General features: G+C 40.6%; 1 long non-coding RNA gene across 1 annotated transcript in view; it reads right to left on the reverse strand.

Annotated features, from left to right (window-relative positions):
* Window positions 1–4,745: 4,745 nt before the first annotated feature.
* Window positions 4,746–15,298, reverse strand: part of LOC143652089 (uncharacterized) — a 46,681-nt gene continuing 36,128 nt past the window's right edge. The window contains exons 2-3 of the long non-coding RNA XR_013160407.1: window positions 5,212–5,320; window positions 4,746–4,848 (exon numbers count right to left, since the gene is read on the reverse strand). This is a non-coding gene — a long non-coding RNA (uncharacterized LOC143652089). The remainder of the gene's footprint in view (window positions 4,849–5,211; window positions 5,321–15,298) is intronic.

The following is a 15,298-nucleotide window of genomic DNA, read 5'->3' on the forward strand; positions in this document are numbered from 1 at the left end:
AAAAAGTCTTAATTCCAATGGATCTACACCCACAGGTATGAGATGTTTTTCTGGGGTACATACAATTTCAGATTACCACAGTGATTCAGCTGTGCCACACTTCAACTGAAATAACTGCATCAAAATGTTCTATTGACAAGAATTTACATCCACAGGAAGGCGTTAAGTTTAAAAATATGTTTTTCAGGGGTTCAAAGAGCCAAACCACCACACAACACCAAAATGGGATTAAATATACAAAAGATTTATTGGGAGAATGCCATTGGGGGCAATCAGGAAGCAGACAAAGGCTTTGTGAACTGTCAGACGATGGTGTGGGTCTGACCCTGCTGAAGGAAAGAGGGAAGGAAGTAAGTTTGAGTGGATGTGACTTTGACGGCCATGCATTTGAAGGAAGTTTCCATCAGTTCATTGAAGTGAATATTGCCCATGAGAGCTGTCCTGAATCTTCCAGAGATGGGACTGCATTTGTGCCCTGCTGTGCTTAATCATTGACTAAGAACAACCCATAGAAAACCCAAAGAAATGACTTCTGAGGGAGCCAACAGAACTTTGAGCCCACTGTGAGCCAGACTATCCAAGACTTCATTTATCACCTGTCCCCCTTGGGGACTCTAAGAGATGATGTTTCTGGTCTCCAGGTACCAATGTCAACTCAGATCCTGTGTCTAATTGTCCTTGAAAGTCGGGTTATTTCAGTTTCCCCAGTATAGTCAGTCAAAGTAATGGACAAAGTCCCTTTAGGGAGCACTACAGGAATCATTGTGCTATATGCTTACTATAATTAAAGGGTTCTAGAACTAAAAATTAGCCCATATCTGGGAAATGAGCAAAGGATCATGACTTTTTTATGTTTTTTTTTTGTAACATTTTTATTGTGAAATATAACATATATACAAAAAAGTAATAGATTTCAAAGTGTATTGTAACAAGTAGCTATAGAACAGATTTCAGAGTTTGGTATGGGTTATATTTCCACAATTTTAGGTTCTTCCTTCTAGTTGCTCCAAAACCCTGGTGACTGAAAGAAATATCAGTATGATAATTCAGCAGTCATACTCATTTGTTAAATCCTATCCTCTTTACATAACTCCTCCTTCTCCTTTGATCCTTCTCCCAACCCTTAGGAGTGTTTCAATTTTTTAATACCCATTCTCAATTTTTGATATTGGAAAGGGGTGTCAGTAATAATGGCATAGGGGGATGTAATTAGTTGATGTTCTTGGAGTGGCTGGCCCTTTGGATTTCAGGACTTACCTGTCCTAGGAACCCATCTGGAGATTGTAGGTTTCTGGAAAGTAATCTTAGTGTGTGAAACTTTAGTAGAATCTCAGATAATGCCATAGGAGTTCTTTAAGATTGACAACAAATGTACAATTTGTTGATTTTTTTTTTTTACAGGAATAGTTTTAATTGTGGTTTGGTAAACCCTGGCGATTAAGCAATATCTCCTGAAGCTAGCATAAAAGTAGCCTCTTAACTCTATTTGCCACTGATGCTTTATTTTGTTGCATATCTTTTCCCCTTTTGATCAGGAAGGCGCTGTCGATCCTATGGTGCCAGGACCAGGCTCCCTGGGAGTCATGTCCCATGTTGCCAGGGAGATTTTGACTCTAAATGTTATGTACCACATAGGGAGAGGGTAGCGATTTCATTTGCAGAGCTCAGCTTAGAGAGAGAGGGACCACATTTGAGCAATAGACTTTTTTTGGAAGTAACTCTTAGACATAACTATAAGTAGACTTATCTTCTCTGCTATGGAAATAGGCTTCACAAGAGCGAGCCCCTAGATCAAGGACTTGTCCTATTGACTTGGGAGCCCTAATGTCTGAGACAGTATCAGGGGTTTCCCCAGTGGTAAAACATAAGAGTTCCATATTTTTTCTTCCATCCCTCAAGGGCCTTTGCCAATATATTTTAATTATCTGCTTAACATACTCTGGGATTTTATCTGGATGCTACATTAAGCTGAGCAGAATTATAAACCCTCATTCTCATTCTGAGCTCCATGTGCTTGGGTTGTTTAAATGAGCTAATCAGACAGGTTGAATTAGATTACGTGCTACAGAAAGTTTAGATTTTGGACAACATAAACCTCTTTTCCTTTGGTCTCAAACAGTAGGTGAAGTTTTAAAATACCAACAATGTCATCTTTACCCCTGTATTCTGATTTATCTTAGTCCCAACCCAATCATCTTTGTTCTTATCTCTAGGTGAAGCTTGATCTCTTTTTTGGTTTCTTTAACAGTTGTATGTGGCAATGCTGACTTTCAGTAGTGCAGAACTCCAACTCTGAGTCTTAGGTGTCACTCAGATAGCCAAAGTTCCAGGGAGATAGCAGGTTATACATATTTAGCACAGCATCTCAAAATCTAGACATGGTATTTAAAACCCCAGACTAAATGCAACTACCATAAGAACTTACAATCTGGGCCAAAATTTTCTTACAATTATTTTCTAAAAGAAACCATACAATATTTGTTCTTTTGTTTCTGGCTTATTTTGCACCACATAATTACCCAAGGTTCTTTCACCTCGTTGCATGCTTCATGATTTTGTTTCTTTCCATAGCTGCACAATATTCCATCCTATGTATACAACACAGTTCACCATTCTACGTCTCAGTCAATGGATCCTTCAACCACTTCCTTCAACTGGATATCATGTATGATGTCCATAGTCAACAATCGATGTCTCACATTATCCTCACTTAGTTGTACAGTCATCAACACTCTCAATTTTAAACAACTTTCTTTGCTCCAAAGGAAAAATGACTGCAGGCACTTTGCTGAGTGCAGCCTCTTGTCCATTATGAAGTCCTGATGGAGCCAACTCACCCCTTTCCTGGGTCTCAGTTCCTCAGCTTCTTCATCAAGGACCTCCCTATATAGTGCAGAAGACTCCCTCAGATCGTTTGCACCCTGAAACTGCTGTCCTGGTCATTTTTCTGTCACTTCTCTAATTGTTCCTTGGAACAAAGGTGAACTCAGCCTATCCTATTCCACCTTCGAATCATGACTTTTAATTGCATGAACTCCCAGTCTTCTGTTCCTCTTTTCTTGCCTTTTTCTTGTTGGTTTTGCAGATGTTCAGCAGCACCTTATTGGCTGCTTATCTATTTTGCTCTATAGATGCCATGTTCTATTAACCATTCACACAACTCCTTGAAGATCAAGCCCCCTTGGCTACCCCTCTGACCTCATCAGCCATCATGGAAATTACAGCCTCCTGGCTTTCTGTGGTTAAGCTCTGCACCCTCATCTCAGTTACTTCAGAGCTCCATCATCCCCAAAGAGATTAACAAGCCCATCTCTTTGTCCACTGTCTTACCATCATCCCAGGTCTGCACAGAAGCCACCACTAAGCTTCTTAGTGATGCTGATGCTCCTCTCTCCAGTGCATTCCTGATGGCCTCAGTGAATGATGTGACTTCTCCTCCCTTCCCTGGAACATAATCGTCTGGACTCATATAATATACACATTGCAGAAAGCCCACTTCCCTTGGCCTCTTTATTCCTTTCCCTACCTACAATGGTATTTTGCTCAGCATTGGTCTTCATTTTCTCAAGGATTCTATGAGCCACCCTGTCAGTGAGTTTGCTCCATCCCTCAGGGTTCTCCAGGAGTGTTAAGACTGTGTCCCAAAAAAGTGTTCTGAAGTCAATGAATTCTTACTCATCCAATCTTATATTTCACTCTCCTTCATCATATATGCTTAAACCCAGTCTCTGGGATATTTCTCTAGCTCCTGAGATGGTACATTCTTGATAATTCTTGTAGCTCCTTTTGGGTATAATCTCTTTTCTCCTTTATTAGACCCAGGTTTCCTACTCAGGTTATGCTGGACTTCAATCTTTCAATTTAATCTTGATAAACCAAGATTAAAGAGTAATCTTGTTAAACCAAGATTAAGGAATTAACCACAGATTTTCTCCTTCATTAGGCCCAGGTTTCCTAATCAGGTTATGCTAGACTTTATGCTGGAAGCCAAGGTATGGTGACAACTCTCAGGGGTCAGCACCCACTGCCTTGTAAAAGAAGGACCCCATCAGTGTTTTCTAGCACAGGAAAGATCAGGTCACCTCTGCAATCTCTGAGGATTCAGGGGATCTGCAGAGCCAACATCTTCAAGATGTCCTCATTCCTGTTCCACATTTCAGGGTCCTGGTTTTCCTATTGAGGACCCTGACCTTAGCAGAAAAGATCTATCTTGGCTGAGCATTTAAATATCCCTGGAGCTCTGCAACAGTCACTATCAGATCTTCTGTCCATGGCTCAGCTGTGTCCATTCTTCTTATGCAGGAGATGAAAGACTCTGTAAGCTTCTGAAAAGATTTTCTGGTTCTCATACTTAGTCTTTACTGCTGGTTAAAGTCCTTCAGTTTCTCATTATTTCTCTGCAGAGTATCAATGTAACTTAGCAGCTAACTTCTCTATCTTCATAGGCATTTTTCCTATTTATCTTTCAAAAGGCTGAACAATTGCATCTGCAAAGGAATTGGTCTCTGCCAGGTGGTCTTCCCAGGTCAACTTTAGGTGACTTTAGGTCACCTTTGATTGAAATCTTTAGCAATTGAGCTACCACTTTTTGCAGGGACTGTCCATGCTGCACTCATGACAGTATCCTGTTTGCCCACCAGGAACTGAGTCAATCAGTCCCAGAATCGCATCTTATTACCTGTTTTCTTAAACCACTCCTGGCACCGCTTGTGTTAGTTTTTCCAAGAAGCAGATTCCAAGATAGGGTTTGACATGCAAGAGATTTATTGGGGGAAATGGCTCTGAGGAAGCTGGAGAGGAAGCCAGAGAAGGTAGGGGAGACCAGCATACAACAGTGAAGTTCTGGCTCTGTGAAGGGGAGAGGAAAGCAAGGGTTTTGAGAAGGAAGTCTTGGACTGCAGCACACTCTAAGAAGTTTCAACCAGGCAAACAGGGAGTTCTCAAACCAAACTAGCTTATCATTCATCTTCTCACAACACTCAGTCCTTGGCAGATGCAGCCCATGCCAAGTGAGGCTATCTGTGAAAGTGATGGTGAATTCAGAACTAAGGCCATCTCAATTACTTTATCTGCAGCAGCGCTCTGGATGGCACATTTCCATGACTGCCACACCCACCTCTCTCAGAGACTTGCTAGAAAACACAGAAAAGCTCCAGGATGTAGCAGGAAGCCAGGGGATAACCAGAACTGAAAACCAGGGAAATAACTTACTGGTCATCTTTAAAAAAAAATGCTGAGAACTTCTATCCCCTTGCGGTAGGCAGAATTCTTAGATGACCCTCATCCTTGCATAATTTCCTCCCTTGAGTATAGGCAGAACCTGTGAATACAATGGGTGTTTTGAAGATGTCATTAAGGTTACTAATCAGATGACTTTGGGTTAATCAAAAGGGGGATTACCTGGGAGGGGCTAACCTAAACACATAAGCAAGAGCTTTCTCAGCTGGTAACAACAGAAGTCAGAGAAATTCGAAATATGAAGGGGATTTAATGTGAGGGGTCCTGCTGTCAACTGTGATGATCTGAGAGGATCTATAAGAGAGCCCACCACAAGGAACTGCAAGTGTTCTCCAGTAGCTAGGAAATGGGAATCTCCATCCTATAACATCAAAGAACCGAATCCCACCAACAACCTGAATGAGTTTAGAAGCAGATTTTCCCCGAGGGCCTCAGTTGAGTATGCAGCCAGCTGAGAGACACCCTGAGAGGGGCACCCTGATTAGAGAACCCAACTGAGCTATGTCAAAACTGACCTATGGAAACCATGAGATCATAAGTGGCTGTTGTTTAAACAGCTAAACGTATGGTAATTTGTTATGCAGCAATGAAAACTAATACAACCTGTTCTTGTTTGCAAGCTGCCGGAATGTAATATACCACAAATGGAATAGCTTTTAAAAAGGGAAATTTATTAAGTTGCAAGTTTTACATGTTCTAAGGCCGTGAAAATGTCCAAATTGTCTCCTAGCTTTTTCTCCAGGCTTCTTGTTCTGAAGCTCCCACGAAGGCGTTTTTCTTTTTCATCTCCAAAGGTGTCTGGCTGCATGGGCTCTAAAGCTTTTTCCAAATGGTTCCCTCTTAAAGGGTTCCAGTAAGGAACCCCACCTTGAATGGGTGGAGACACATCTCCATGGAAACCGTCTAATCTAAAGTTACCACACACAAGTGGGTGGGTTGAATCTCCATGGAAACAATCAAAAAGCAACCACCCAGCAATACTGTATGAGGATGAAAGAACTTGGCTTTTCAGGGATCCACAACAGATTCAAACTGGCACACACTCCTTCCCCACTCCTCCCCAAAATGCACATAAATTTATGTATGTTTAAATATTTGTACATATCAAGCTTGTTACAATGTTGTCAAAAGCTTGTGTCCTTAAGTTGCTCAAGCTCTCCTGAAACCCAGTTTCCTTGTGTGTAAAAAGGGAAGGTGAGTGAAGACAGTTTCCTTTGATAAACAATTTCTATGTTCCTTAGACCTAGAAATGTTCATTAGACTTGCATAACTTGGAACATCCTATTTTATTATATTATTATCTATTAATTTTCCTTTGTTAATGTTTATTCACCACAATTTTAATAACAATAGTTAATATTTCTTAAGCTTGTATCACTTCATTTAATCATGACCATAATCCTACAATGTAAATCTGCATTTTTTACAGATGATTTATATTGTTTACAAGTATTTATTAAGTACCTATTATATGCTGAATAGCATATAATACCTTGGGGCTTCAATAGTAAATAAAATTTTTTTAAAAACTTGCAGCTCAGGTCTCCCTGGCTGCCTGGGAGATGACCCCAGGGATGAGTCTGGCCCTCAGGCTATGGGATAAACAATGCCATCCTGACCAAAAGGGGAAAATAAGTGTAACAAATAAGGTATTAGTGGCTGAGAGAGTTCAAGTAGAGTCAAGAGCCCACTCTGGAGTTACTCTTACTTAAGCTTCAGTTAGACATTGCTACCTTTCGTAACTGCCAAACCCCTACCAAAACCATTCCAGCCAATCCAAAAGAACTCCTAGGGCAAAATAAAAGATTCTACAAAGGTTCCATGCACTAAGGCAACTTTCCAGAAATCTGCAACCTCCAGATGGATCCCTGGACCAGATAAGTCCTGAAACCTAGAGGAGTTGTCTCTCTAGAACATCAACTAGTTCCATCTCCCTACCCCATTGAAAAGTCAATTGTGATGATAAAAAAAAATATTTATTCCTTCTAGTCGCTAAAGTTCTGGAGCAGCTAGAAGGAAAAATCTGAGGTGATGGCTGTCAAGTTTATTTAACTTGACAATGGTATCATGACAGACTCTGGAATCTGTCCTGTAACTAGTTGTTGAAGAGTGCTTTGAAAACTACTGCCTTCTTTTTTCTGTGCTTTGTATTATGTTATATTACACAATAAAAATTAAAAAAAAAAAAAAACGTGCGGCTCAATAATGTGATAGTCGCATGTAAAAAAAATGAAATATGACCCCCATCATACAGCATACAAAAAAAAAAAACTTGCAGCTTTCATGGTGTTAATTCTAATGGGAAAGCTAGACAATAAATGGGTAAAGTGGTAACTGAATACAATAGTGTCAGATTTGATAAATGCTATGAAGGCAAATAAAGTTACATAATAGGAGAGTGAGAGATGGGGGTAAAGGGGAGCCGCTTAGGGTGATAAGCTTAATGAAAAAGATTCCATAAGATGAAGGTCTGAAGGTAGAGCATTCCAAGAAGAAGCTATCACAAGGACAGGGTACTAAGTTCCTGAAGCAGGAAAGAGCTTGGCATATTTATGAAATTAAGGCTGATGAAGAAACTGAGGCTCAGAGAAGCTCCGTAAGCAGCCGGAGTTGATGCAGCCATTAACGGTAGCATCAGGATTTGAATGCAGGTTTCATTGCAGATAAGAGGTGCTTATCCACCATGTTCTTTGTCAGAAAAATCATAGATACGTGTTAAGCCATCATCTTCCAGACCTCACCTATCCCCACCTCCTTCTCTGGGAAGTCAAAAACACATGCTAGGTGGCTACCCTCGGCTTTTTTCACCTCCACTTCTGTTTCTTTTGTGTGCCATTCCACAGCCTGGGGGAAACGTTATGGCTAATGAAAGGGCCAGGCTAGACCTTAAACCTGGAACCTGGGAGCAAGGAGCCCAAGATGCTTATCAGAACAGGAATTCTCAGAGTCAGGGCCCTCTTCCCTCCAGTCAATTGGGTAAAACCTCACTTAATTTATAAATCGGTCTGTCTTCTCCAGCATGACATGGGGCATGCAGAGCTGCCATCTACCAACCTTGACCCACAGCAGTTTTCTGCCACCGTGGGAGACCAGCCATGATGAGACTTCTTCCCCTGCTCTTTTGGACTCAGTTTTCTGCTAACCCAGAATTACAGTCTCTATAGGATTTAGGATTATTTGTGTTACTTCAATTGTACTACCATATCTTCAGCCCCCAAAGAGGGACTTAGGAGAGAGGAGAGAAGGAGGAGTAGAGAGCTAGACACAAAAATGCAAAGTATAAGAGGAGACATGGTCACACCTTAGAAATGGGAAGAGTTGAGTGAAGCAAACTACTTAAGAGCATGAAGAGGAAAACTAGGAAAAACAGTGCTTTAAATGGTTTGCTGACTGTTGCTGTATGTACCCAAGAAAAACATGTTCCTAAACTTAAACCATTCTTCTGGGTATGAATCCATTATAAGTAGAATCTTTTGATGAGGTTACTTCATTTAAGGTGTGGCCCAATTCAATCAGAATGGGCCTTAACCTTATTACAGGAGTCCTTTATAAGTGCAGACAGAGAGAAAGCCAGTGAGGAAGTGTAGCAGGCAGGCCTTCCCCTCTTTCAGAGTTCAGCTGTGCTCTCTGTGGAAAATCCCCAAACCCCCTCTCCTTGCAGGCAAGAGAGATAAGGCACACTTCCTGGTATAGAAACCCCCTCCCCCAGCCTTCAGAAACTGGTAAAAATGCACATAGGCAAAAGAAGACATTCCTGGGGTGGGGGCCTCTCAATGGTTCAGCTCTGGGCCATTCTCAACTTAAATCAGCCAATTGTTTGCCTTGTCTTTAACATATTGTACAGTCTATAAAAGCTAAGGTTGCCTTTTGTTCAGGGCTCAGACTTTTGAGGTGACTCAGCTGGGCCCTTGTGCACAGGAGCTAATAAAACCTGCTTCCTGAAACTGCAGATCCTTAGTCTCAGCCTGTTCTAACTTCACGGAAAGTTCCTGGAGGCCTGCGGCCTTGTTCCTGCTTTTCGCGCTACAGAAGTAACCAGTAGCTGAACATCAGCGGAACCCAGAAGAGAAGAGAGAATCCAGGAAAGGCCACCATGTGCACTGCCATGTGAGAGAGGAGCCCAGGACCAAGATTCACCAGCAGTCAACCCCAGAACACCAGCCTTCGGGAAGAAAACATCACCTTGATAATGCCTTAATTTTCACTTCTCCTACTCTCAAAACTCTGAGCCTTTAAATTTCCATTGTTTAAACCAACCCATGACATGGCATTTGCTTGAGCAGCCAAAGAAACCAAAATAAATGGATTCCTTGGAGACCATCTGAATTAGTTTTCTAGGGTTGTTATAACACATTACAACAAATGGGGTGGCTTAAAGCAAAAAAAAAAACAAAAAACAAAAAAACTATTCTCTTATACTTCTGGAGGTTAGATATACAAAAACAAGGTATCAGCAGGGCCATGCCTCCTCAAAATCTCTAGGGAAGAATCTGTCCTCCCTTCTTCCTAGCTTCTGATGGCATTTCTTGGCTTATAGCTGCATCACTCAAACTTCTTCCTTTGTCTGCACATGGCCCTCTGCCCCCTGTTTATGTGTCTGTTTCTCTTCATGGCCCTCTTGTAAGGACACAAGTCATTGGATTTAGAGCTCACCCTAATCTAGTGTGACCTCATTTTAATGAATTACATCTGCAAAGACCCTATTTCCAAATAAGAAGTTCACATTCTGAGGTTCAGGGTGGACATGAGTTGGGGGAGACACTGTGTAACCCTGTACATTCTCTGAGAGATGTGACTCTGAGGGACTCACACAGACTAGAAAGAATCCTGGCTTCCTTACTGTTCTAGTTTGCTAGCTGCCAGAATGCAACATACCAGAAATGGAATAGCTTTTTAAAAGGGGAATTTTATAAATTGCTAGTTTACAGTTCTAAGGCCGAGAAAATGTCCCAATTAAAATGAGTCTATAGAAGTGTCCAGTCTAAGGCATCCAGGGAAAAATACCTTGGTTCAAGAAGGCTGATGAAGTTCAGGGTTTCTCTCTCAAGTGCAAGGGCACATAGCAAACATAGTCAGAGTTTTGTATCTGGAAGGGCACATGGTGAACACTTTCAGGGTTCCTTTCTCATCTGGAAGGGCACACAGCGAGCACAGCATCATTTGCTAGCTTCTTCTCCTGCCTTCCTGTTTCATGAAGCTCCCCAGGAGGCATTTTCCTTCTTCATCTCCAAAGGTCGCTGGCTGGTGGACTCTGCTTCTTGTGGCTTTGTAGTTCTGCTCTGCTCTCTCTGAATCTCCCTTTCTCCAAAATGTTTCCTTTTTTATAGGATTCCAGCAAACTAATCAAGACCCACCCAAATGGGTGGAGACATGCCTCCAGCTAATGCAGCTTAACAACCACTTTTGATTAAATCATATCTCCAGGGAGATGATCTAATCACAGTTTCAAACACACAATACTAAATAGGGATTAGAAGAAACGACTGCCTTTACAAAATGGGATTAGGATTAAAACATGGCTTTTCTAGGGTACATACATCTTTTCAAGCCAGTACACTTACTGACTAGCTAGCAAAATCAATTTACCACTGTAAGCCCCAATTTGCTCAATAGCAAAATCTTAGGGGCAGAAGAAATTCCTACATGGCAAAGGGTCCCTGCTCTACATTCCCACATGACCCTCTACCTCCACAGCATGGGTCTCTGTTCCTCCCCAACTCCATCTACATACTCTTGTAAGCCCAGGGTCTTCCCTACCATCTGCTCATTGGTAGGCACTCAGTAAATATTAGCAGAATGAATAAGTAAACGCTGTGAAAAGACCCAACATATGTTAGATCTGCCCCCCTTCTTTTTTACCTATGAAAGAAACAAAATATCGACTTGCTCTTCCCCTTGCTAGCTGTTGCAATTTCACAAGCTTGTCACGCTAACCACCAGAACGCCACCTGCTGAAGTTTCATAAACCCCAGGGAAGAGAACAGAGTCAAAAGCAGTTTCTTTGATAAATTACCCTGGGTGTTTCTTTCAAAAGCTGTTTGCAGATGACATAATCATGCATAAGAACAGAAAACTCACGTTCTCGGGCTACCATTCTCAGATGCAATGACTAATTTCCTAGAGAAAATTGAAGAAGGAAAATGCGTCTTCTTTTTCTGTCATACCTCATGGAAAACAGACATTCTTCTCCCCTGCTGTTTTTTTTAAAACGACAAAAGACGTTGTACACAACAATCAACGTGTTATAATGTATATGGTCTGATCTCAGAATAGTGGGGCTAAAAGAAAAAATGTGGCTGCTAAAAGCAATTTCAAGACAACTCACGTCTTCTATTTGAATGTACAGAACCCCTATGTAAATCACAACAAATCTTCTTTAAAGTATTTCCTTTTCCCATCCACTTCCTTCTCCAATTGCAGCTTTTCCTACACCTACACAAGGGAGACTATAAACATCTGGGTTTTGCTTGCTTCAAAGTCCACAGGAAGTCCTGAAGAAATAATGACTTGGTTTCCCACGTACCAGCTGGGAAACTTTGGAAAAGCTATGTAATGTCCCTAAGCCTCAGTTTTCTCATCTGAAAAGTGGGAACATTAATGCGTGTATCACAGATCCATTGTAATGAATAAAATACATGTAACATGGTACTTGCTAGCTAGGGGATTATTATTGTCAGTACTAACTTTATTAATGATGTGATTAAAAGCAGTCTTTTGTTATCGACTAAGAGCTAACATTTACTGAGAGCAAAGCTCTAAGCGCTTTTTCCACACATTAGTTTGCACTATCATTACAACAGTCACTGGGGAGAGAAAGTTCTATAATCCTCATTTTACAGATGAGGAAATTTACCCAAAGAGTCTACAGCAGGGAGCTGGAGAGCTGGGATTGGCTCCAGAACCAGGATACTTGACCACTAGCCCCGACTGTTCTCCTTTAAGACGCTGCAGTATATTGCAGCCCAGGAACAGAGAAGCAGATAACCAACAGAGAAGAAAAAAATGGTCTAACAGTAACAATGGATTTTCTTTTTAAATTTTTACAACCCTTTGCTCTGTTTTCTGGGGTAGTTCATGCCTCTCAGAAAATTTGGCTGCTCTTCCTTAGGTTTTACATAAATACTCATTTCATGTAAAAGACAAAAGATGACTTATTACACAAATTATTATACAAATCATTCTGTGTATTTCAATGGAATACGACTAGGGAAAACCCAAACCTTTTTTAAAGGCACAGAAGAAAAGATTGAAAGAAAATTCACCAAAAATGCTGATAATATTTTTAAAGTGATTCCTGTCCTACTGCTTACCATTTTACATTTTCTAGATTATCTTTATTTTCCTACACATCACTTTTTGAAGGAATAATATTATTTCATAAAATGAATACTACACACTTTATCATTTGAATGCACAGAAACCAGCATTTGTCTTATTTTCTGAACTATACAGTGGAGGCCAATTGTGCTTGTTTAAAAATACTTCAAAGTTCTCTTAAACACATAAAAAAATTAAAATTTTCTCCTATTTAAATTCGATAGCCTATTCTCTTCCACTTTTTCACATGTGCTAGTTTAAGCCTGACATTTCAAAACTGCCTGAAACCATTTCTGTGAATGGAACTCTGCCAAAAAACAAGTTTATCCTCTCTCTGATTTTATGCCATCACACTGTTTTGCCCTTTCATCCAGGTGTTCTACAAAATTCTTGCATATGTTTACTAACCATTACCATTGTGCTAAATACTATACAGACATTCAGATGATGAAATATGAAAATAGAGGCAAACTACACTACTGCATTCTGCAATAGAACTCCTCCATCTCACTGCATACAGGACCATTTTCTAAACTGTACCACGTATGATGCCAGATACTTCCTTAGACAGAAGATATTCTTGTCATGTCAGGCAAAGTTAAGAAACGGATCTCAAAGCATCCCCAATCCTCTTACTAAATCCTTATGTAGTTGCCGTTAATTAATATTTTCAAAACCCTTGTGTAATCTGTTCTTACTTCAAGGAATAAAACTTCCTGGATATAAAATTTAAATGTGCACAATCATCAAACTTATGCAAGGAAAGCTGTCAACACTGAAATATAGAAAATTCTCATTCATTAGGTTGATTTCATCCAAGATCAGTGAGAGAAGAAATTCTGAATCACAGAATATTCAAAGATATGCAAATTTATCAAGCAGAGCTATATACTTGAGCCAAAACAGGGTCACCATAGATTAGCTGGTCAACATCCTTCTTTAACCATCAGTAAACGTGGCATTGATTATTAATATGTCAATAGGGTATCTACTGGGTTTCCAGAGGATGTGTTCTTGGAGGGAGATCACACATGTCTCACGCAGCCAAGTGATTTTTCAAGCTTATATCTAACCTGGAATAGATTATACTTTAGTGAGTCCAAATTATTAAGGTTCTTCTAAGTAGGGACATAGGGGTTGTCTGACAATCTAACTGGGTATCTGATCTTTGTGTTTTTGTCTTTTAAGACATAAGACCACTGTGAAGTTAGAATGGTAAATAGCTTAATTTGCTTAAACTTCCATTTTTACTCAAAAAACTACAAAGAAGAAACAAAAAGCAACTGAGGCAGGCTGACATACCAACAATCCTTTGCAGTGCTAATTAAGACCCCGCCTCCATGGAAAAAGAGGAACCTGGTCTGCTACTCTTCACCAGATAAGCCCACTCCTACACAAACATTCTGTCTGGGCAGCTTTTGCAGATTTATGGTACCCAAAGATGCCCTGTGCCCAGACCACTCCCATAGCTCACGTCCTCCTTGTGTCCCCCTCCCTGTGCCCCCCATACTCTTACTTTGTTCTAAGCAGATATATAAATTGTTTCCCCGCCACTTTTCTTTGAGCAGTAACTTTCTTTTAGTTCTGCTCCCACACACTTCACTTAGGTCAATAAACTTAATCTGCACCTTGGTTTTCAGAGTCTGTTTTCAACCTAACACCTTCCGCTAATGCATTCCCAGAAAAGAGGCTAGAAAATGTCCCTTGTCTCCCACAGTGAGGGATGCTCCTTTTAGTGTGGTCGATAGACGCCTCGAGGCAGGAATACTTCAGAAGGATGTATAAAAAAATGCCTAGCACAGGATCTGAATAAATGCCTGCTGGATCCGAGTCTGGCTCTCATATAAGGCTGAGTTCAGGAATGAACAAATTGCAGGTTGAGTCAAGTGTAAAACGTTTCATGATAGGCTCAAGCGCAACAGAACAAATTGGGGTGGTTTGTCAAATGGGGAGTGAGGAGTTATTGTTACAATAATACTTTAGATTGACGGAGTATCCTTCTAAAGAATTTTTTTTCTAGCATTCCAACATTCTTCCACAAGCAGGACTTTGTTCCCTGTGTAGTTTGAGGTCCTCCCTTTTTTTTTTGTATTATTAGAGGATAGTCAAACGAAAGATTCTACAAATCTTAGTGTGCTTTACATACAGAATGTTTTACTTCTTTGCATCCCTGTGTTTAATACTTTTCCTTAATAGCTAATCATCATCCACTCAAGACTTTTTTTAAAAAGCTTCAAATAAATTACATGCAACAGAATCACTGTTCTTAGCCACACTCTTCTCAATTTCAGCTTATCCCAAGCTTCATCCTTTTGCCTTGGACTGCATTGTTTGATGATTAACCTTGCATCTTGCTCGCAACGTCTGTTGCCAAAGTGACTGTGATTCCATTTCCTATAACAAGGATCTGGGTAAGCAGAAGCGCTGTGGTTTGTAAGCCCTCTGTCATGATCTTGTTTCTGGGGGAGCTCAGCGCTGAACTATTTTGAATGTACTGCCCAGGAGCTTCTATTTGTATAGTAAGACCCAAAAACTCAGGACCAGGCTTTTCCTAAGCATCCTCTGGATGTGATGGACCAGAATGTGGACAGAGAAGCTGGGAAACCCTGAGTTCGAACATCAGCTGTGGCACTTAACAGATAGATTGTGTTGGCAAATCGGAGCCTCTGTTTCCACGCTAGTAAAATGGATAATTTCACGTGTTTTGCAGGGACAAGCACAGAAAATGCAAACATAAATTGCT

This window comes from Tamandua tetradactyla, chromosome 12 (genome assembly GCF_023851605.1).
Source record: "Tamandua tetradactyla isolate mTamTet1 chromosome 12, mTamTet1.pri, whole genome shotgun sequence".
In the NCBI taxonomy this organism is placed as follows: Eukaryota; Metazoa; Chordata; class Mammalia; order Pilosa; family Myrmecophagidae; genus Tamandua; species Tamandua tetradactyla.